This window comes from Triturus cristatus, chromosome 10, assembly GCF_964204655.1.
Source record: "Triturus cristatus chromosome 10, aTriCri1.1, whole genome shotgun sequence".
NCBI lineage: Eukaryota > Metazoa > Chordata > Amphibia > Caudata > Salamandridae > Triturus > Triturus cristatus.
The window spans coordinates 1,079,302,964-1,079,318,981 of NC_140593.1; the positions used below are offsets into that span (position 1 = coordinate 1,079,302,964).

At 46.5% G+C, this 16,018-nt stretch overlaps 1 long non-coding RNA gene across 1 annotated transcript in view; it reads left to right on the forward strand.

The window, feature by feature from the left end:
• Positions 1-12,721, forward strand: part of LOC146796594 (uncharacterized) — a 201,071-nt gene extending 188,350 nt beyond the window's left edge. The window contains exon 5 of the long non-coding RNA XR_014969943.1: positions 12,614-12,721. This is a non-coding gene — a long non-coding RNA (uncharacterized LOC146796594). The remainder of the gene's footprint in view (positions 1-12,613) is intronic.
• The last annotated feature ends 3,297 nt before the right edge of the window (positions 12,722-16,018 follow it).

Consider the following 16,018-nt stretch of genomic DNA (forward strand, 5'->3'; position numbering starts at 1 on the left):
AACGGTGATGGATCAAACACAGATCTGTTGATTGGGTGTGAGTGTTTGATTGGTTCTGATGCTCCGTCCATCACCACCCCCTTTTGTACTGCTTTGTTCGCCATAAGTTAGCAGGGTATGCTCAGACGTGAGTCCCTTGCTCACTTTGCCACTGGATTCAAGCAAGCCTGGCTGAAGACGGCTGAAATGCCAGAAACCGGTCCTAGGAAGCTTGTTTCCGGTCCAGGGAAGGCATGGCTTGGCAGTTCGGGCTGGACTGTTCCCATGAGGCACAGGGTCAGACTGATTTGCATATGGCCATGTCTGAACTGGGGTGGCAGAGTGGGCTAAAGAACGGTGATGGATCAAACCCAGATCTATTGACTGGGTGTGAGTGTTTGATTGGTTCTGATGCTCTGTCCATCACCACCCCCTTTTGTACTGCTTTGTTCGCCATAAGTTGGCAGGGTATGCTCAGACGTGAGTCCCTTGCTCACTTTGCCACTGGATTCAAGCAAACCTGGCTGAAGACGGCTGAAATGCCAGAAACCGGTCCTAGGAAGCTTGTTTCCGGTCCAGGGAAGACATGGCTTGGCAGTTCGGGCTGGACTGTTCCCATGAGGCACAGGGTCAGACTGATTTGCATATGGCCATGTCTTAACTGGGGTGGCAGAGTGGGCTAAAGAACGGTGATGGATCAAACCCAGATCTGTTAACTGGGTGTGAGTGTTTGATTGGTTCTGATGCTCCGTCCATCACCACCCCCTTTTGTACTCCCACACAAGTGAGGCACCATTTTTACTGGGAGACCTGGGGAAACGCTGGGTGGTGGGAAATTTGAGTGAGCCCGGTGATACCACAACTTTCCCACACAAAAATGTGTGAAAAATGTGATTTTTTCAGCTAAAATTGAGGTTTGCAGGGGATTTTGGGTAAGGAAACATTGGGGGATCCACGCAAGCCATACCTCCCTGGAAGCCCCCGGGTGTCTAGTTTTCAGAAATGTGTGGGTTTGGTAGGTTTCCCTAGATGGCCGCCGCGCACCGGGCCAAAAACCCAAGTGACCCCCCTTGCAAAACCAGGTGGTTTTGAGATAGGCAATTTTGATGTCGCCTCACTACGTTTTGGGCCCTTGCCTGTCGCGTGTACTTGGGCCTCCCACACAAGTGAGGCACCAATTTTAATGGGAGACCTGGGGGAACGCTGGGTGGTGGGAAATGTGAGTGAGCCCGGTGATGCCACAACTTTCCCACACAAAAATATGTGAAAAAAGTGATTTTTTCAGCTAAAATTGAGGTTTGCAGGGGATTCTGGGTAAGGAAACGTTGGGGGATCCACGCAAGCCATACCTCCCTGAAAGCCCCCGGGTGTCTAGTTTTCAGAAATGTATGGGTTTGGTAGGTTTCCCTAGATGGCTGCCGGGCACCAGGCCAAAAACCCAAGTGACCCCCCTGGCAAAACCAGGTGGTTTTGAGATAGGCAATTTTGATGTCGCCTCACTACGTTTTGGGCCCTTGCCTGTCGCGGGTACTTGGGCCTCCAACACAAGTGATGCACCATTTTTACCGGGAGACCCTGGGGAACGCTGGGTGGTGGGAAATTTGAGTGAGCCCAGTGATGCCACAACTTTCCCACAAAAATGTGTGAAAAAAGTGATTTTTTCAGCTAAAATTGAGGTTTGTAGGGGATTCTGGGTAAGGAAACTTTGGGGGATCCATGCAAGCCATACCTCCGTGGAAGCCCCCGGGTGTCTAGTTTTCAGAAATGTGTGGGTTTGGTAGGTTTCCCTAGATGGCCGTCAAGCACGGGCCAAAAACAAAGTTGAGCCCCTTGCAAAACCAGATCGTTTTGACGTAATTAGTTATTTGTTTCTACAGCGTGAGAATTTCGGCACAATATTGCAAGGAAAATGTGACAGACATTTTGAGGTTTGCAGGACATTGTGGATAAAATAACTTTTTGGAATTCACAAGAGAGCCATCACCATGGACTCCCATGGGTTTACGACAATATCTACAGTTGGTGGGTTATTCTTACATGGAAGAGAAACTAAAAAGACAACGTTTCCTGCACAGCCATCTATTCCTCAAACACACACACATACTGGTTGGATTTGGCACGAGAGCGAGTGATGGTTCAGTATATTTGACTTTCTTAACAAGAGATTTCCCAAAAATGAAATGCACTGTCAATAATTAAATGGACAAAAAACTGAACCAATGACTCGCTGCTCGTGAGCTGTAAAGCCACGGCAAGGCACCAACCACTTTACAGGCCATTCACACACCTTTCATACGTGATATACACAAGACCATTCACACCACCAGGCACAAAAACAACACTTTACAACATTCACAAAAAGGGACAAGGAACACCCTGCTTCAGAAAGACAAATATTACTGCACAGCCATCTAATCCTCAAGCACACACACATACTGGTTGGATTTGGCACGAGGGTGAGTGATGGTTCAGTATATACAATTGTATAAGCAAGTGATTTCACAAAAATGAAATGCACTGTTAATAATTGAAAGGGCGAGAAACTGAACCATTGACTCACAGCTCATGAGCTGTAAGGCCACGAAAAGGCACCAACCTCTTTACAGGCCATTCATACATCTTTCATACGTGTGACACATACAAAACCATTCCCTCCGCCAGCCGTGGGCCCATCACAATACAACACTCACACCAGCAGACAGCGCCATTCAAGGGCCCATCACTTTCACATGCCCACATTCCTGACACAGCAACCACACAAGCTGATGGATTGCATGGAGTGCCACTCAGCTAGCAGTGTGTGTAGTGACCAGCAGCAAGTCACTACTCACACACCGCTAGCCGAGCGCCAGTCCACGCACACCGCTAGCCCAACACCAGTCAAGCACACTGCCAGCCAATCGCCAATCCACGCACACCGCCAGCCAATTGCCAATCCACACACACTACCAGCCAATTGCCAATCCACACACACTACCAGCCAAGCGCCAGTCCACACACACCACCAGTCAAGTGCTAGTCCAGGCACACCACCAGCCAAGCACCAGTGCACACACACCGCCAGCCAAGCACCAGTCCACGTACACACTGCCAGCCAAGCGCCAGTCCACGCACACCGCCAGCCAAGCGCCAGTCCACGCCCACCACCAGCCAAGCGCCAGCCTACACACACCACCATCACATTTAGGATTTTTTTTAGACAAAAATAAAAACACAAACAAATTGAAAATAGATACAAATCTACTAACACAAAATCTGAAATTAAATACATTTACACTAATGCCAACCTTGAAACAGAATCACATTTTTTAAAGAATACAGAGCAGGCAGTTCACTTTACCACTCATGTATCCTCCCAAAAATTATTTTGCGTGTGGTACACTCTAAAACAAGCAGGGACACACAGGCCAGGGTTAGAAGGACACTCGGGGCAGTACATACGACTCTCCTTCCGCGTACCTCTTTGCCAACAGACTCTACATCTCCTAGTGGGAAAGTCTTTTGAGGATGTGGGAGGAATGAAATCAGGAAATTGGCGATCTTTCAATCGAGCCACATCCTCCACGACTCCAACTCTAGGAACACTTGCCTGTTCCACAACAACAAGGCTGCCTATCACAGATTGCTGAAACTGAACAAAAGTCAACTTTGATGCAAGAGAAAACTCCTTGAACACAACAAAAGCATTGAAAGTTGTTAAATTAAAGAGATGTATGGCCAACTTCTTATACCAAACGTAAGCCTTACGAATAGCAGTGTAAGGTTCCAACCTCTGATCTACTCTATCAACACCACCCATGTGCTTATTGTAGTCTAAAATGCACACAGGTTTGCGCACTTCAGAAATCTAACACCAAACAGCCACAGGTGAAGTACTCTCATCATGGATGGTAGTCAGCATATACACATCCCTCCTGTCCACAAATTTCACAGCTAGTAGTTCATCACTACGCAAGGAACTGCACTGTCCCTTCTGCAGTTTTCTGCAAACAAGCTCTTTTGGATAACCTTTACGGTTAGAGCGGATTGTGCCACAAGCAAAAGTGTCCACTTTGAACAATTCCTTAAACAATTGCACAGCAGTGTAGAAGTTATCAAGGTACAAATGGTGGCCTCTGTTAAACAGTCCTCTAGCAAGATCACACACAATTTTCTCAGAAACTCCAAAAATGGACGGACAACCAGGGGGGTCAATAGTGGAATCCCTACCAGTGTACACACGGAAATTAAAAACATATCCTGTCCTACTCTCAGATAACATATACAGTTTAATTCCATAGCGTGCCCTCTTGCTAGGGATGTACTGCCTAAAAACCAAACGGCCCTTGAACAAGACCAAAGACTCATCAATAGATATTTCTTTCCCTGGAGTATAGATCTCTGAAAATCGATCTACAAAGTGATCAAGAACAGGCCGAATCTTAAAAAGACGGTCACAGTCAGGGTGATCTCGTGGCAACGCCAAAGAATTATCAACAAAATGCAGCATCCATAGCAAAAGAAAATACCGATCACGAGTCATAACTGCAGGAAATATGGCCGTTGCCATCAAGGGACTGGTAGACCAATATGAAGCCATGGAAAGCTTCCTTATCAAACCCATCAATAAAGTCAAACCCAAAAACTTCTTCATCTCTTCCAAATTTGTGGGAGTCCACCGGGTAGCTCTAGAGTGGGGCCTAAGTTTGTCACTGTTGTCCCTCAAAAACTGTTCAGCATACAAATTAGTCTGCTCAACAATCTCACCCAAAAATACATCATCCATAAACAACTGAAAAAACTTTATAGGCAAAAAAAGGTCACAATCCACTCTACACCCTGCATCACCACTAAAGGCAGGCAACACCGGCTGCACCATGTTTGGATCAACCCAGACTCCAGCACTTCCAGTAGGAAGCCTAGCAGCCTCAGGCTGCAATCCAGATGCCTCTTGCACCATCGGCACAGCAGTATCCTCCTCTAAAACAGGCACTTCATCCGCACTGAGAGTAGCTTCATCTGCACTGAGAGTACCTTCATCATCCGATGATTCCATGTGGAGCGAAAACTCACTGCCTGAATCTTCCCCTCCCTCCTCTCCCACAGACGCACTGTCAGTCTCATAATCCTGCTCAGAGGAAGATTCAAGAAGCATACCAACCACCTGCTGAGCAGTCATTCTACAGCTAGCCATACTGCTTACTAATAAAAGTAACTTGTCAAACAAGTCAACAACAACAAACACTTTGTAAAATAAGTAATACACAAAATGCACCTTTATCAGAAATACCTATATACTCCAAAACGATACCACTCACTTGCCAGAAGCAGATAAATTCATCACCACCTACTCTGAACAGACACAGTATGGATCAACAATATCCAACTAAAAAAGAAGGAGAAAAGAAAATTACACATAAAACAATGAAAAACACATCGCAAAGAATTCCATGCACAAAACACTAACTAAATAAGCTGCCATTATGACACCACTTACAAAAAAATTCATTCATACATGACACAAATACTAATTTTGAGTATATACAACAAAAATGTTTTTCTTACCAAAAAAATGCAACTACGCAAAACTGCAGAACACCACTGCCGAAATCGCGAACAGGAATCAAAAGCTTTACACTAGAATAAAAAGGAGAAAAAACATTACAATCACATATGCAAATAATGCACCAGTCCACACACAATCCACCAGCCAAGCTAAGGGGTAGGTGAGCCTAAGAGTATAAATAAAATATTCACCCCCATAAAAGTTGAGCAACCCTTGCCCTTGAGGCCACTCCCAAACACTAAAATAAAAAAAATGCAAGTGGATAGTGGCTTCTGCCCCCCTTGAGGACAGATGGGCCTAAAAACATACTGCTATTCTGCCTCCCAAAGAGGGCAGAAATGACCACAATCATCCTCCTATAAAAGGAAGCGACCCTTGTCCAAGGGGCCGCTCAACAACATTAAAAAAAAACCCGGGTGGCCTAGTGGCCCTACAAATAAACAAATCATCTGATCTGCCCCTCAGGGTGGCAGAAACGGCCAAATTAATACTCACAAAATGGGAGCAACCCTTGCCCAAGGGGACACGCCACACAAAAAAATCCCTGGTGGTCTAGTGTGTTGTAAATTGCAACTTCGATGTGATTAAGCATTTACTAAAGACATGAATTCTCCCTTCCTTACACATGTTCCTTTGTTATGTTGACTGAAGTCTGGACTCCATTTTGTATTGTCATGTCTCCACGTGCCCAGCACGAGAAGAGTCTCATCTTTGTGTCAGTTGCTCTTGTAATCTGCCTAGTAACAGTCTATAAATAGTTCCTTTGTCCGTCTGGCGCATGCCCAGACTTGACCACATCTGTTATCAGTTAGTCCTTGCTTGACCATGTTTTCGCGGGCTTAAGGAGTATGTCAGCTCCACCCACATATCGATCTTGTATTGCAAATGTCCATAAAAGGTAACATTCTTCGTCTCATGTCGTATCCTCCCACTTATGAGCCCCTCTGTTGTGTATAAAAGGGGACCGTGTATGCAAGTTCTTTGTGCTACTCTATGCAATACTGAAGGGTATTGTATGGATTGTAGGACCACCCTTAAGGGTTAATAAACCGTGTCTTTGTACTTTGCAGTTTCCGTGCCAACTTCCTTATAGATTTCTTTACAGAAGAGCGAACCCTTGTGTCCTGCGGGCCTAGCTGGGGCCTGTACTCATCAATTGGCGCCCGTCACGTGGGGCTCATCGGCGACTCGGATGCTCGAAGGATTGGTCGCGACGAAGGTGAGGAATTTGGCCGGGGATGTGATCACTGCCAGAGGCACTTTAGTCCTGGCATCCCGAGGTTTTTCTTCCTTCCCTTCCGAGCTGACCATCTGGGTGGCGCCGGTCCTCGACTGAGACCTCTTCTGTCGGTTCTGCCGTGACAGCCGTTTGGGCGAATTTCGGAGCTTGGCAGTTGGAATCTGGACTCTTGATTGGTAAGAACCATTGTACGGTACTTGCTCCGAGTTTTTGAAGCCTGGGTTGGCTATTTGAGTTTGATTTGTGATGACCGGTCATATCTTGTATTGATTATTGTGAGAATATATGCGCTGCAACACATATAGGCAGGTAATGTGGAGATATTTCTCCGGAACTGTGTAACTTTGAACAGCACAACGTTTAAGTGCCATTTTTTTGATAATACTGCATATTCTGCATTATTTTTGAGCATGCCTGCTTTTAGCGCACTCCGTAAGTGGTGCTGCTGCTTTGGGAACCGGTTAAACCTCGAGGAATCTGCTCCAGCTCCCCCAGAGGGGACTCCTAATAGGGATATGTATGTGAAGCGTGGTCTTTCCTCCATAATGTACAGCACAGTATGGAGGAAATATACCAAGAAGGATCCTGAGTTACGGTGGCCGTTGTATGGGTCGTTTGATATACGTAAGATTGAGTATGTGGAACAGTGTATGTGTAAACGGCGTGCGCGTCAAGACATGTTTGAGTGTGTGCGACTATGGGTGAAGGAAGTGCGTGAGCGAGAGAAACGCGAGAAAGCGCTGTTTGATAAAGAGCAACGAAAGAATGATCATGTGAGAGCGCAGGAAGCAAAGCGTCAGGAGGAAAGAGAACAGACGGAGAAACAAGAGAAAGAACATAGGTTACAAGTCTCGGGTCAATATGCTGTTCGTCAGCCACTCTATCCTGTCCTTAATAATCATGACGATGATTTTTATTTATTAGATCGTTCTCCGCCTCCTTATGTTGGCGCGTCTGCCCCGAGGCCACAAGATTCTGGATCGGGTTCGAGTAAGGTAGACACGCGGTCCATGTTATCGGCTGAGCGAATGGGTGAGCTTCGCCAGTTTTCCTATCGTGCATGTAAGGGCAAGTTATCGCTTGATGAACTGTTGGCTTCTTGGGAGTCGTGGCAGGATAGAGAAAGGTTGTATTTCTTGGGACACTTTTCTGATGAAGTGATTGCTGCCTTTCGGAAATATTCCAGTGTCTTTGAACCTGCTGATGTGGTATTAGATTCTAAAGCATTGCGTAATGGTGTTTTTTCTCCCTCTAAGGCGCCTGAGGTGGTTCGGCGACTGTTTGCGTTACGGGATGCGGCAGCAGGCCTTAAAGAGAAAGCGTGCCAACATCTGGAGGAGGAAAAGCGGTCGGATTCGCGTACTGGAGGCGGCCATTCATCCACCTCTCAATCAGATAAGAGCGATCCAGTGCATGCTAAACCAATGCGCGAGGCGGCGCCTTTGTATGTTCCTCCTAAAGGAGCGGGGACTAGCTCGGAAATTACCTCCGCCGATGCTAAGGGATATTTTGTGTATAATTGGGTTTATACTCCCTGGCACAGGGCTGACGTCATGGCATTAAAGAATGCGTTGCCTGATCCCCGCAAGAATCCAGCGGCCTTTTACGAAGAAGTCGAGGGGGCCTTGAATTCTTGTATTATGACCTTAGCAGATATAGATTTGTTCTTTGGGCTTATTCTACCACCAGATATGTGGCGATCCGTGCGGAAGGTGGATGATGTTGCCACTTTTAAGGCTCGATGGTCTGAACTTGAGGATGAGGATAGGGAGAGGAAGCCCGCGCAGAAACCACCTCAGATTATCTTAGATCTCCCCGCTGCTATTCTGACTAAGTTGAAGACCATCATTCCTCCTAAAAAGATTGACTGGAATATGCTAGCCTCGTGTAAGCAGAAAGCCGATGAATCAGTTGCAGATTTCTTTACGCGCTTTGAGGAGACGTTCCATGATTTTAGTGGTCAGTCTCTTACGGATGATACGGGTCGGCACCTTTTTGCTGACAAATATGTGGCGAATTTATTACCGGCAATTGCAGCTCGCCTCAAAGCGAGTGAAAGTTCTTGGTCCACTACGACCCCGACAGCCCTCCTGACTATAGCTCAGTACTATGAGCGCCAGGAGCTAGAAGCGAAGGGGCAGGAGGAAAAGAAATCGAAGGATTTAAAAACGAAGGTGATGTTAGCACAGGTATATGGTCCGCCCCGACGGGGTGTAAATAGAGGTAGGGGAGGATTTTATGGTCCTCCCTCGGGCCGATCGGATCTGAATAGGAATCAATGTGCGTATTGTAAGCAATCGGGGCACTGGGCCAGAGAATGCCCAGCGTTGCATGCTTCACGGCAGGGACACGGTCAGGGACACACTCAGGGTGGCCCGAGAGGTAGAGGGGGTTTCCCGAATTTTAGAGGGAATTCTAATGATCACGCTCGTTTTGACCTTGCCGGGCAGCACCGAGATAGGTCCAATGTTTTTGATCGACAAAATCAGTATCAAGTGTCGGGGATTGATCGTTCCGGGTACCATGATTCTCAGCATGCATAGGAATGCGTTGGATGGGGGTTAGAATCAGTTGAGGTGCCAGTTGATCAGCGGGGTCCTTACGTATCAGCTGAGGTTTTGGGCTCCACTGATCAGTTTCTAGTGGACACAGGAGCGACTCGTAGTGCGCTGTCTAAACAATTGGTTCCGAGGGCTCCCCCATCTGGCTTAATGGTTACATCGGTAGGGTTTGATGGAACACTCTCCCGAAGCCCTCTTTCACAGCCCCTCACATTTCAGGTTAATTCCTTTTCTGCACCCTGTCCGTTTTTATTAGCTCCGAACACGCCGGATAATATTATGGGCCTTGATATGCTGAAGCACTTCAGAGCTACGATCCGGTGTTCCCCTGCTGGAGTGCGGGTGATATTGAATGACAATTACCCCCTGTCTGAACGGATGTGTGTGGTTACAGAAGATGCTGTGTTAGCTGCCCTCCCTCGTGCTCTGTGGGCCACCTCGGATACTGATGTGGGACAGATGGTGATTCCGCCCGTCCACATTAGTGTCCAGGAGGGGGCGGTGTTACCACGCCTTCCCCAGTATCGTATTTCGCAGGAGGGGGAAGAGGCTCTTGTACAGATTGTGCAGGATTTGATCAAGGTGGGAGTGGTGGAAGAAGTTCCCTATAATGTTTGTAATAGCCCGATTCTACCTATTCTGAAAAAGGATACGGATGCCAAAGTCTATCGGTTTATCATTGATTTGAGAGAAGTGAATAAGATCGTGATACCTCAGTACCCAGTGGTTTCGGATATCAAGACGTTGCTTACTTTGGTCAAGCCTACGGCAACCACGTTTTCAGTTATTGATTTGAAAAATGCCTTCTTTTCAATTCCCATTCATCCCGATAGTCGATACCTTTTTGGGTTCACTCTCAATAATAGGTCTTACCGATTTTGTAGAATACCTCAGGGCTATACGGAAAGCCCTAGCATCTACAGTCAAGCTTTGAAAAGACAATTGGACTCCTTTGTCCTGCCCGAGGGTGTCGCCCTCATTCAATACGTTGATGATATCTTGCTGGCGGCTGACACCCCGGAGTTGTGTGAAACGAGTACGTTGTCTTTGCTTTCCTTTTTGGCATCCCACAATCACAAAGTCTCTCGGAAAAAGTTGCAATTCTGTAGACCAAAGGTGACTTATCTAGGTCACCTTTTGTCTAAGGAGGGACGTGCACTCACACCAGACCGTGTTCAAGTGATTCTGGATACACCGACGCCGTCCACGCAGAAGGACGTGCGCGCATTTTTGGGTCTTGTCTCTTTTTGCAGGCAGTGGATATTAGGGTTTTCGTATATAGCCAAGCCATTGTTAGCCCTTTTGACAAAAGATACACCTATCCCGCTCCCCTGGACGAATGAGTGTGACACTGCCTTTCAGAAACTGCGACAGGCCCTCTGTTCAGCACCAGTGTTAGGGACTCCCGATTATACCAAGCCTTTTTCGCTGTATGTGCATGAGAAAGATGGATGTGCATTATCGGTTTTAGTGCAGATGCACGGCGACAATCAGCGCCCTTGTGCATACTTTTCGGCTGTACTTGATCCTGTTGCCCGAGCATTGCCTGGTTGTTTTCGCTCGGTTGCGGCGACAGCTGTGTCAATACGCCAGAGCGAGGGAATTGTGTTATCTCATAAGCTGTTGGTATTAGTTCCCCATGCTGTTGATGCCCTGCTTAATCAGACAAAGACGCAGCATTTGACCAGTGCCCGTTTAACGGGATATGAGCTGACGCTTTTGGCTCCTCATATCACGTTGAAGAGGTGCGTGACGTTAAATCCTGCCACATTGTTGCCATACCCCGAGACTCGGTCTGAGGCACGAGAAGCACATGATTGTATCCTTATGACCGAGGAACAAACAAAGGGTCGTATTGATCTCCAGGATACTCCCTTTCCAGATGTAGATGGAGAACTGTGGGTGGATGGGTCATGCCTGAAGCTACCAGATGGTACGACTTCAGCAGCGTATGCGATTACCACATTGCAAACAATAGTGGAGACAGCACGCATACCACAGAAATCAGCTCAAGCAGCGGAACTGATAGCATTAACACGAGCATGTGAGCTCAGTACAGGATTGTGTGTGAATGTTTATACAGATAGCCGCTATGCCTTCGGAGTAGCGCACGATTTCGGCCTGCTCTGGAAGGAAAGAGGGTTCTTAACGTCGCATGGAGTACAAATAATGCATGGGGAAATAGTTCATAATCTTTTAACTGCATTGACATATCCGAAGAGAATTGCTATCATTAAATGTAGCGCCCATAGGAAAGTAGTCGATAAAGTTGGAGAAGGGAATGCGTTAGCAGACCGGGTGGCGCGGGAGACTGCGATGCAGCCCGGTGCTACTGGCATGTATGTAGTAAAGTCACAAGTAGAAAGATGGCATGATGCGAAGGAAGAAGTGCGAGAAATACAGAGGACCGCTTCTGATAAAGAACGGGAGCAATGGTCCAGTGAGGGAGAATTGGATGATGAGGGTTGCTGGAGAAATAAGCAGATGGATCGATGGAAATTACCCACAGCTTTTGTACAACCTATGGTTCAGATGGCACATGGGCTAGCACATGTTGGAGCTTCCGCAATTGTAAAATTGCTCACCCAAGTTTGGGAGCATCCAGAGATTGCTAGCACGGCAAAGAGAGTGGTGCAGACCTGTATGATCTGCCTGCGGTACAACCCAGGAAAGGGGACTCGGACCCCAGCAGGAGGGTTCGTAACGCCTACTGCACCCTTTGAGGTTTTGCAGATGGATTACATCCAGCTGGAGCGTTGTAATAATTTGAAGTATGTTCTAGTAGTGGTGTGTGCCTTTAGCAAATGGGTTGAGGCATACCCCACGAAGGACAATACTGCAATGACTACCGCTAAGATGCTGTTGAAGGAGTTCTTCCCTCGATATGGCGTTTGTAGACTTCTGTGGAGTGATAACGGGCCCCACTTTATAGCGGACGTTATAAAGTATGTTCTGAAGGGTCTAGGCATCACCCAGAAGTTCCACGCAGTATTCCACCCTCAATCTGCAGGACTAGTCGAGAAGTATAATGGTACACTGAAGCTCAAGATCGCTAAAATTCAAGCTTCAACGTCTTTGACTTGGCCAGATCCTTTACCGCTGGCATTGTTGTCAATTAGGTCGGTACCGCACTCTCGAATCGGTCTTACACCGTATGAGATTGTCTTTGGACGCCCAATGAATATTTGGGGTCCACCAAAACCTAAGACTGTGTATGATGTACCTTGTGTAATGATGAATGATTATCTGGCACAGTTAACGGATAACTTGGTTTCCATTCATCAACAGGTCCGGGAGGCGCTCCCTGATCGGTCCACCGGCGAAGGACATAGTCTCCGGCCTGGAGACTATGTCATGCTGAAAATCTTCGACAGGACGAACAGCCTGGAGCCGAGATGGGTGGGCCCTGAGCAAGTCTTACTGGCAACGAGGACGGCTGTGCGAGTTTCCAACAGAAAGAATTGGATCCATTCCCTGCACTGCCGCAAAGTACCGCCCGGATTGGTGGAGCCCGCTGTACTGACCGATCAACGAGAGATTCTGACCACAGAGAAAGGCCGTGCTGTGGAATCGAACGACGCTGAGGAGCTCTTTCCGGACCATGCGACTCCTGGAGGAAGGCGGTATCATCTGAGGCCAAGAAAGTGAATCCTTCAGTATCGGGACATGTTGTCAGAACGGCCCTTGGGTTAGTGAAACGGAGAGCCAGTGAGGCAAGGGGGGGGGATCAGCCCTGCATTAGTGTAGCGACACCCGTCTTGGCCCGTTGGTGAAGAAATCGACCGCTGCCCAAAGGGAAGAGTTCTGACAAACCTTTAGTCTCAGGAAGATATTGATTTTCTATTTTGACATGGAGAAAAAGAAGATCCTTTGTGCAACAGGTTTTATGCTCACAGTAGCTATTGTAGGGATAACCACATGGTTTGTGGAGGATGTGACTCCTGCCCGAGAGTTGCTTGTGTTGACCACTCCAGTGCCTGCGGAGCACTATTTCTATACCCTTCCGTATCAAGAGTTGAAGCATCGTCAGTCCTATTTGAATAACACTTTCATCCAGATGTTACATCATACCCATGTTGCCACCAATGCTACGAACTGTTGGATATGTGGTATGATGCCAGCTCATCAGAAGAAAGGAGGAACGCCATTCATACCTCTTCCTTTCTCTCATAATGGCTCTTGTAGAGCATGGTACACTTTGCTTTTTGCCACTCGGAAACCCACAGTGGGACGATTACTCTTCAGACTCAATAAAGAATGTCATCAGGATAAAGATGGATATCCGCAAGCGAATGGGACAATTTGGGAATGGGAAGAGTATCGACCAGACAATGAATCGATTCCATATGTTTTCACGAACACCAGAGACACTGTGGGAAAAGACAAATTTGTGATTCAAGTGGCACAAGCTCAAGCGGACCTGTGTGTCCAAAGTGTGGGTTATATTCCTGTCGGTGTTAGCGATTGTATTACCATATTAAACATCGATGGATTGAATAACAGTACTTTCTTAGCATCCCATAATACGTACTTTGTGTGCGGAACTAAAGGTTATTATCGTTTGCCAGCCGGTTGGTCTGGAGTATGCTATGTATCATTTTTGTTACCTCCTGTATTTCTGGCACCTGCATCCTATCATAAGGATTTAAAGTTGTTAAATAATGTGACTGTAAATAGGTATAAACGTACTCTATCAATTGATGACGTGGACCAGACTGACACCAGTTTGCAGCAGTATATCGACTTCAATTTAGGATTGTTTTTCTTCGTTGGAGCTGCCCTAAATAGTAGGAAAGTTCGAAGATTGACACGAGTGGTAGAGGCTGTGACAAACCAAACCGCTGCTGCTCTTGGGAATCTTACGGAAGAATTACAGATTACCAGAATTGTTGCATTGCAGAATCGTATGGTGTTAGATGTTATGTTAGCTGATCGAGGTGGAGCTTGTAAAATTATCGGAAGTAGTTGCTGTGTGTTTATTCCTGACCACACACCTTCAGTCTACAATGCAATTAACAGGTTGCATAAAATTGCAGCTGAAATCCATACAGAAAACGGCACTTGGTCCTTTTCTGGATGGTTTTGGGCATTGATCACTGCTTGGGGTTGGAAGGTTTTGACTGGTCTCTGCATACTTATAGCAGTTCTGTTTTCTTGCTGTATCTGTGTTCAATGTGGTCCCTTGCTCTGTTCCGTATGTGTATCATTTTGTATCCCCGATAAGAAAGCTATTGCCAATGTCACTTATCAGAAACGTTTAGCTAAGGAAGTAGAAGAGATGATGATAATTGATATATATGATGATTATTCTAACAAGCCGGATGTCTTCAGTAAATGCTGAAAGGGTCGTCTGTTGTAAATTGCAACTTCGATGTGATTAAGCATTTACTAAAGACATGAATTCTCCCTTCCTTACACATGTTCCTTTGTTATGTTGACTGAAGTCTGGACTCCATTTTGTATTGTCATGTCTCCACGTGCCCAGCACGAGAAGAGTCTCATCTTTGTGTCAGTTGCTCTTGTAATCTGCCTAGTAACAGTCTATAAATAGTTCCTTTGTCCGTCTGGCGCATGCCCAGACTTGACCACATCTGTTATCAGTTAGTCCTTGCTTGACCATGTTTTCGCGGGCTTAAGGAGTATGTCAGCTCCACCCACATATCGATCTTGTATTGCAAATGTCCATAAAAGGTAACATTCTTCGTCTCATGTCGTATCCTCCCACTTATGAGCCCCTCTGTTGTGTATAAAAGGGGACCGTGTATGCAAGTTCTTTGTGCTACTCTATGCAATACTGAAGGGTATTGTATGGATTGTAGGACCACCCTTAAGGGTTAATAAACCGTGTCTTTGTACTTTGCAGTTTCCGTGCCAACTTCCTTATAGATTTCTTTACAGAAGAGCGAACCCTTGTGTCCTGCGGGCCTAGCTGGGGCCTGTACTCATCATAGTGGACCCAATTAAAAAAACAAATGGCCATCTGGGCCCCTGCGGGGCAGACACAGCCACAAAGATTGACCCCAAAGGAGAGTGACCCTTGCCCAAGGGGTCACTCTCCACAAATAACTCCCTGGTGGCCTAGTGGGCCCTACATTAGACAAGCATTTGCAATGCAATCGGTCTCTTCTTTGGGACCTTATGTGTACTTAGCTATGCAGCACATTACAGCCTGCGCCCTGAAACATTTGCTGTTCTTTGACATGGAGGAACAAACGGGGAGAAATATTGCCTTTCAGCGGGAAATGGTATAGTCCAATGCTCTGTTTTTAATATAAAATCTGGGCCTTCATTGGTCATATCACTGACAATACAAGATTTTTAAAAAAAATTATTGTCTATGGGTGCTCGTGGAAGACAATTTCTATGGACTGAAAACTGGAGAATGCTGAAGTGATTCTGGTATTTTACTGACCTCTGCTGGTCGTTTTCTATCAAAAAAGTTAGAGTCAGTTGATCAGAAAGAAAAGTCCATAAGCGAAAGCAGGCAAGTCCTAGGGCTGATCTCCAAAGCACACAAACCATAAAAACATATAAGTAAATACTAAAGAATATACAAGAGGTCTCAAATGCTCAACCTAAAAAGGGCGTATTCTGCCCCTTCACGGGGGCAGACAACCAAAATCATAAGCCCCCAAAGGGGAGTGACCCTTGCCCAAGGGGCCACTCCCCACTAAACAATCCCTGATGGTCCAG